This window comes from Nothoprocta perdicaria, unplaced genomic scaffold (assembly GCF_003342845.1).
Source record: "Nothoprocta perdicaria isolate Ctin4 unplaced genomic scaffold, notPer1 scaffold_45, whole genome shotgun sequence".
In the NCBI taxonomy this organism is placed as follows: Eukaryota; Metazoa; Chordata; class Aves; order Tinamiformes; family Tinamidae; genus Nothoprocta; species Nothoprocta perdicaria.
This window is the reverse complement of record NW_020455699.1, coordinates 3,889,451-3,897,794: the sequence shown is the minus strand read 5'-3', so window position 1 is coordinate 3,897,794 and position 8,344 is coordinate 3,889,451.

The window sequence follows — 8,344 nt, the reverse complement described above, 5'->3', positions numbered from 1 at the left end:
GTAGGCAAACAAAAACGTCTTCTGTTCTAGACTTCACTTCTAAGGGTTCAATGCTGGGTAGTGTTGCCTATACCRGTGCTGAGCGGTGGTGTTTGCCTCTGCCTTCACCCGTTTTTATTTTCTCCAGAGTAATGGCAATCCCTGCAGCTTGGCTGTGCTGGGAAGCACACTTCCTACCCACTGCTAGCAGAAGGGCTCCACAGAGGTGCCACCTTCCCTGCAGGTCCGGGGCCTCAGGCGAGCCCCTCAGGATCCGATCTGGGCTTGCATCCTCCTCGCAGCAGTCCCGAGGGGCAGCAGGATATTGGTGYCTCTAGTGCAGGGCAGCAGATGAGTTCAGTGCACAAAAGTGCTTGTTCAGGAGGCAGAGAGAGTGATGCARCCTGTGACTTTTACAGCAAAGTTTAACCACTTCAAATACAAGCAGGTACCTGCCTGAAACTTTACACTGTGTTCCTCTTTTCATCTGAGTTTCTTACCTTGCAAATATGGTAAGTAGATAAAATAGGGTTGCATAAAATCAGTCTGTTTTGCACAACTTTGTTTAAAACTATACTTCTTTTTCTTTTTTTTTTTTTTTTCCCTCTCTTCGAAGCTCTCAAAGACTCTTACAACATTGTTAGGATATGGATCCAAATAATTTTTGCACTTGGGAATTGCATTTGACAGAAACTTGTGAATTATTAGTCTGACTTACTGAAGGAAACGGGGGTTACGAAGGCTCAATTACTTGACCAAGCTCTGAAGTCTTTTTCTTCATAGCTACACTAGATTTTGTCGCTGACCACAAAACCCTCCATTTCATATTTCACTGACGAATATGCGTGTGGGGAGCATCAGCTGGCAGAGGTGAGGTGAAATCACTACAGCGAAGAAACCACAGAACGAATTCTTGCTCAGCATTGTAGGAACMTTTATGCAGCAAGCAGAGAAGGATGGGCAGCCGTGCATTTCTTCTGTGCTTGTTCATCCTACTGATGTCAGCCCTCAGAGTGCTGCTCACTCATGTTCTGTGGCATATGGTCCCAAACTGTTTTGTCACTGTTTGACAAAGAAAAAGCTGTCCACGTATTTGTTTTCATGACCATATGGTAGGTGCCTGATAGGAGCAATTGAAAGCAACAGGCAAATCTGGAATTTGGCCAGAACTTGTTTGGGAATCCTTGATACATTTTGGATTCTGTTTACCGCCTGTTGTCTGCTTTCATAATAAACATAACGGAAATAAATTTAAAGAAATAGTAAGATCTGATATGGTTCAAACTTCAAGGTCTTAGTGTTCCCATAAKCACTTTATAAGCTTAGATGAATTTTAATTGGTGCACTATCCTTACTTCAAAAAGGCATTTCACACCTGATCTTTCTATTCCTGTGATGAAAGCAGTAYGGAAAACATCACTGCTAAAATCATTTACATGCTTCAGATTTTCACCCCTTGGGCTCTCTTTTACAGTATTTACTACAACATTAGTGAAGTACATCCTACGAAATGCTAAGGACAAAAACTTAAAAGAAGATTTAAGCATATAAAATAGGAGACAGTCAGGCTCCAGGCACGTAAGTCTGAGTTTGTAGTTAATCTGGAAAGTCTCATTAGCTCTCTCCCATTTTGTCTAAAGAATCCTTAAATGCCCAAACATTTGTAAACAATTTTAACTGCATCTGCCATAGAAATTAGATACCAAATTCCACTGAGATCCAGAAACTAACCAACACAATGTTCATCATGGTGACAATCCTCACAATCCAAATCCCATAAGAATGTTTAGTGCATACCCAGTTCTCACCACCCTATTAGCTGCTGTTTCCTGAAAAGCTCAGCTTGGTGATGGTGCCCAATTTTATGCACCCATTAGGGACAGAAGAGATGAAGAGCCAGGTTCTCCGACCCTCTCAGCACGAAGGCTGAGATCTCTTTAAGATCTCCTCTTAGAGACTGACTTAGCCACATGGCATTTATGCAGACAAGCAGGACACTTTACCTCTCCATCTGAAACTGTTCCATTGTATGTAAAGAAATGTAAGAGTCTTGAAATAGAAGGAAAACAATGGAAGCATTCACCAAAAAGTGGGGAGTCTGCAAGTCAGAACACACTCATAAACATTATAGTTACACAACTACTCAATCAAAATTGAAATAATCTGGGAAAAYTGCACTGAGATAAAGAACTGTGCATAAATGCTTTTCTCAGATTCATAATCTATTTGCAGTTTTCCAAACCCTGTAATAAGGTCTGTAATTGTCCAAATAAATAAATAAACAAAACTACATGTCCTAATRCTTTTTCCTCTTACAGACATGGAATTTTCTATATCAATACTTTTAGTTTATTATTTATTATGGTTTATATGTATCTTATTTCTATGTATGCTTATTAAAATAYTAAGCCATAATATTTGTTTTTGCAGGAAATATTCTACCTCTCTCCATTTCCAAATAGGCACAGAGGACATCATCTCTTTTCTTGTATTTCCACAAGCCTATCAACACACAAATATATCACATAGCAGTGCTGAAGATGTTGGCCCAAGACAGAGTAAGATGTGACAAGTGTTCACACCATCATTGTCACTTTTATTAAAAGTAGATCACCTTGAGCCTTTCCCACAAGAAAAATASAGCTTTCTATTTATTTCCCAAAGTATGATTCAAGACAGCACTCTCAGAAACTGAGCTGATGTCCCCTTGACATGAGGCAGCAGTGTGCCCTGGTGGCCAAGAAGGCCAGCGGGATCCTGGGGTGCATTAAGAAAAGCGTCTCCAGCAGGTCGAGAGAGGTGATCGTCCCCCTGTACACAGCCCTGGTGAGGCCACATCTGGAGCACTGTGTCCAGTTCTGGGCTCCCCAGGACAAGAGGGATGTGGAGCTGCTGGAGAGAGTCCAGCGCAGGGCTACCAGGATGATCAGGGGCCTGAAACACCTGCCCTGTGAGCAAAGGCTGAGGGAGCTGGGCCTGTTCAGGCTGGAGAAGAGGAGGCTGAGGGGGGACCTGATCAGTGTCTATAAATACCTCAAGGGAGGCAGTGAGGAGGAGGGGCCTGCCTCTTTCCGCTGGTGGCCAGTGAGGGTGCCAGAGCCCTGGCACAGGCTGCCCAGAGAGGTTGTGGAGTCTCCTTCTTTGGAGATCTTTAAAACCTGCTTGGATGCAGCCCTGTGCCACGTGCTCTAGGTGACCCTGCATGAGCAGGGGGGTTGGACTCGATGACCTCTGAGGTTCCTTCCAACCTTAAGCATTCTGTGATTCTATGATTCTACAATTCTATGATTCTATGACTTACAAAACCACCTTCACCTGAAGCTCTGAAAAACAAGTGGTGTTTTCAGAATGATGCCTTTGATGCCCTCTGAATCCTCTTAGTCACAGAGCCTAAAAATGAAARCAGTGGAAAGCATCCTCCTCTTCTCTGTCAGTCAGGCCTAAAGCTAAAGTAATGAGAGTATGGCTTTCTGAAGCTCAGAATCTGAACAGCGTGCAGGATTTAGCCTCTCATTTAAACATAAAACAAGAGCTTGAAGTGTCTGGATTATTTTAATTTAGAGTTAAACTCATCTTTGCAATTGTTATGAATACACTAAGGATAGGTCTTGGCATTTAGCCTTTTCTGCCCCACCCAAAATAAAAGAGGTATGTTTTTAATGAAATTGTCATTATAATTTGTTGAAAATTGTACTAAAATTCTTCTCTGTAGTTATTTTAGCTGTTAATGTCATCACAGCACTAGAGCACTTCAGTCTTGTAAATAACATCCACACAGTTAAACTTATAATTACTAAAACCAAACAATGTACTTCTAATCGTCTCCAGCCGGCAAGTTCAAACACAAAAACATTCAGATATTTAGTTGTCTAAACCCACAAATCAGAAAGAAGGAAAAGTATCTAAGCACCCTAAATATTCCACATTACTTGTTGAGTTCACAAAAAGCTATAAAGTCATAACCTTCAGTACCTCAATACCCTCAGGTCTCCCTCAATACTAAGATACTGTGTTTAGAACTGCAGTACATAAAGCAGAATTGAAAATTTACCACTATCTCTACAAGGAAGATATAAGTATCTCAGTAGATCTAGACATCAGAAAAYGTCCAGAAAATAGTTTAATTTAGAATGCATTAGATATTTGCAATATGCAAAGAGCATAGAGCATCATAGATACAGCTACTTCAACTAGGGCTTAAAAGTCAGCAGTAAAAAGTACAGCCTACAGAAAAGCCTAATGCTTTTTYTGACACACTTGATGTATGTATTGATGTCTAAATGATAGTTGACAGCAGAAAGAAGTGGAAATACAGAAGTTTTCTCTTTTTTTTTTTGTTGTTCTTTTAAAGCTGGTCTTAGCTAGGGCACAGGAGGTCTTCAACATTGACGCATCGTGGTTAAGCGCCCCATCAAAAAGGAGATGGAAAGTTGTATGCTGTGCTTTCAGGAGTACTTAAGACGTCCMCAAATGGGAGACATCTCATTAGTAGATTGTCAAAAGTGCAGAGAATGTCGGAATGTCTTTGCCTTGAAAAAAAAAAAAAAAAAAAAAAAAAAAAAAAAAAAAAAAGGATTGATGTACCTGAGAAAGTGGCAAAATTTGGAAAGAAAACAAGAAGCAGGCAGCACAAGCTACTATTTCTTACACCACAGACATTGTCTATTGCAACTCCTCAGGGTCAGAAAGCAACCCACAAAGGGACAACAAAGCCAGTCCACCCAAGGCAAGCTAAAAACATGCAGTTCTGCATTAGAGATCAGTTGTGTGTGGAAGAGAAATTCCTTTCCCCTTCCCAGCGCATGGGCACATATGGTGTACACACATAAGGGAGCAATAGCTACCATGGGAAAAACTTCAAAGACAACATATAAACAGCAATGGGAACATCTATACAAGCTAAATCCACTCAGGGCTGCTGTGTTCTGGACATGGTGTTGGAGTAGATAAGTACTGTTTGCTGTGAGTACTTGTTCCTGTGCTTTTTGCCTTGGGCTTGTAACACTGAGGATGATGTTATGCCACATTTTTCCTTCTGTCTCTCTTCAACTTCACTCTCTTTTATTTACCTTACACCATCTTCTACTCTACTTGTAGCTGAGTTCTGAATTTTGGACTAGTGAAAAGTAAATTCAACATATTGATGATTTGCAAATTATCCTTAATACTTCAAGCAGTTTATTCTACAGCAATTGCAGACCATTGTGCTAATGGATAAGAACTTAGGAGTGACAAGAACTCCAATAGATCTACAAGTATGAATAAAACYACTTAACATATGCCCCAAATTTATGAACAACATAGATAATGAAAACTTCAGACTGAAAAGATTGTTGAAGATGAGACCCCACTGCATTCTACTTTCAAATCATTTTTAAGAGTATATAAATCTTTTTCTCTCTAGAGATTTGAAAAGTCAATCAGCCAGAAAGAAAATGAAAATTAGCTCTCCAATTTCCATACAGAACTTTGGACTCTTCTTCTGTTAAATAAAAGCCTAGTCTTAATAAGTAAAATTATTTTAAAATAGACTGTTATATATAATCTGCATTTGTAGTGTATTTCAATCAGCCATCCAATGGTTTTTATACTGCAAGGCTGCTACCCATTATTCTGTGCTTTTCTTTTATTTTACGCTCTTCTCATGTGTGCCCAAGTCTCATAAGCATGTTTTTGATTAAAAAAAAAAAAAGGAAAAAGAAAAGTGAGACACTTATCTTAACATAAAGATTTTCTGTACCCTTTATGGGAAATGAAATGACCTTAATAGCTACTCACCATTAAAATGCAGTTAGGAGAGACTGCAAAAGTATCTCCCCCCCCCCCCCCCCCCCCCCCCCCCAAAAAAAAAAAAGCTACCTTTTTTTCTCTCATCTATAACTTTCATTTTTATTTAAGTAAATTTTTAAATAGCTATCTCTTATATTAGGCCACATTCTTTAAATGCTACAGGATATAAAGCGTTAGCTAAATATATTTTCCTTCAAGAGCCCATTATCATCCCTTTGACATTCTATGTCTTTCGTTCACAAAAGATATGACAAGATTGGAGACTAGCAGTAATTAGAAAAATGATTTATACTTTCTTTCAGGTTTCAATTGCAACTTCAGTGTGATCTGCCAAGGGAGATATGTAATCGCCCCACCCCAGGGCAGATTAGATTAGATAACACACGTTCATTCAGAAGAGTTATCTCCATATGCTACAGGCAGAGAAGAAAAGGGGCTGAAAACAGGTGAGTTGTTACACCTTTTAAGGAATTCAATTTTTGTACCTGGTCAGCTTCGTTGGTGGCATCATTTGTTTTATTTCAGGGATCATGAGACCCCTGGTTCCAACTTTTACTGTCATTTGTGACACTGAATTTCTGTCTAGCCTGAGACAAGGGTCGCTACCCCTAGRTTTGGGTATCAGCTTGCATTTCTCACTTTGAGCAAATCCACAAGAACAGATTATCAAATCAGTCATTACTGCTGTCCCATAACAGCCATAATTTTGCCAAGATCAAGCAAAAAAGGAAACTTGCTTGGGTTCCTACATTGTTCCAAAATTGCTGCAGAGGTTTGGATGGAGCTTTATATCACATGCATCACATCACCTGCTGCGCTACACAAATGTCTACCTGCCTTATGTGAGAACCTCTTAAATGAATAGTTAGTGACATTTTTCTTCCCTAATCAACTGTAACAGCAACAGCAATCAACTTTACTTACAACAAATCTGTAATTAAATTAAATAGCACAGTTAAATTAAACTCAGATGCTCTGAGCTATTGCATAGACTTGATAATATCTACAAAACTCCAGTGTCGTTTCTATGGAGAAGAGTTCATCTGAAAGGCCCCAGCATGTGCCAGCTGCTGCRCTGTGCAACAGCTGACATTATGCAATGCTGGCCAGCTGAAATGCAGACCCTGCGCAAAACTGTCCTCTGCCAGGGCCCCTGTTCCCAAATGCACAGTGCCAGGAATACACCCAGCTAAGAAAAACAGCAAGTGGAGAAACGGAGCAGCCCGTTTTTAGAGCTGAAGCCCTCTGGGAACATCAAAGACAGTTAGGGAAAGTCCAAGAAGAACTTCTGCTTGTATGTGAAATAGGAAAACCAAAGACAGCTGGATGACAGAATCTCTTCTGACCGTGGTTGGTTCTGAAGCTGTCAATATTGATAGCAGTTTCAGTTAACTCAGACAAGAAGGCATAGACTGAGTAGACAGAAAAAGCTATGTGTTATCTTGAAAAATTCTTGTTTAATATATATAAAAAAAAAAAGCGTTCTTTTTCATAAAAATGCATAAACCATTCTTAAAAAAGCTTAACTTTTAATCAAACAGGATACAGGAAAAGACAGCATAGACAACTGTCCTTTTTAAAGAGTATGAAAGGAACCAGTAGACTTTTGTTATMGGAGGAGGTACAAGTGAGGCTGCTTGTACCAAAATAAACCTGAAYGGAGGAGACTGCTTGACTGAGTGATTTCTGAACCACACATGGTTCTGGAAATAAAACCAAATGCATAATGTATCTGGGAGGAAGGATTGAACTATGAGAAATCAATCTTTCCATTGTAAAAGGGGGGGAAAGTTGGAATATGTTTTAATAGAACTGTTGCCAACGCAGCTAAATGTGAAACCTACAGCTTGCCTTGGATGTTAGCCTCAATGAGGAATTTTCTTTGTGAACAAGAGCTTGATTTATTGGAATATGGAAACTGTACACTGGGTGTATGCATATTTTATGAATGATATGCCACACACATGGTTTAACACTTCTATGTGGATATTACTGAATATCCACATATTCACATATTACTGAAATAGCTACATTTATCCACAATAGCTACAATATCCACATATTACTGAAATAGCTTCACAAGATCTTCTAATGAATTCAGTCACCAGTGTCCCAAATCTACATTTTATTTTTGTTACAATTCATTGGGAAAAAAATGCAGCAAAATGGTTCATCAAAGCAAAATAAAGATAGCAGAACCAGTAATGTGAGTTGAAACACACAGTTGAAACTTTGCACAGACAGACTATATTTCTCGTTCCCATTTGTTTGCAATTTCATAAAACTATCTATTACTGCATTTTCAGGCAAAAACAATCCAACAAAAAATGAAACTGAATATAAACAAATATTTTCAACTTATACAACATGAATGAATTAATGGTACTCCTAGAAATTTGACTTTTGTTCTTTCTTTTGTTTTTTTACCTTCCAGTTTTGAACAGGAGAAAAAAAAAAAAAAAAAAAGACAAAACCCCACAAAATCAGCCCAAAGAGCAATGGGCCATGTTGCAAGAATAGCCATGAGAAGGAGTCAGCAGGAAATTGAATGGGCACAGAAACCTGGAAGACTTGG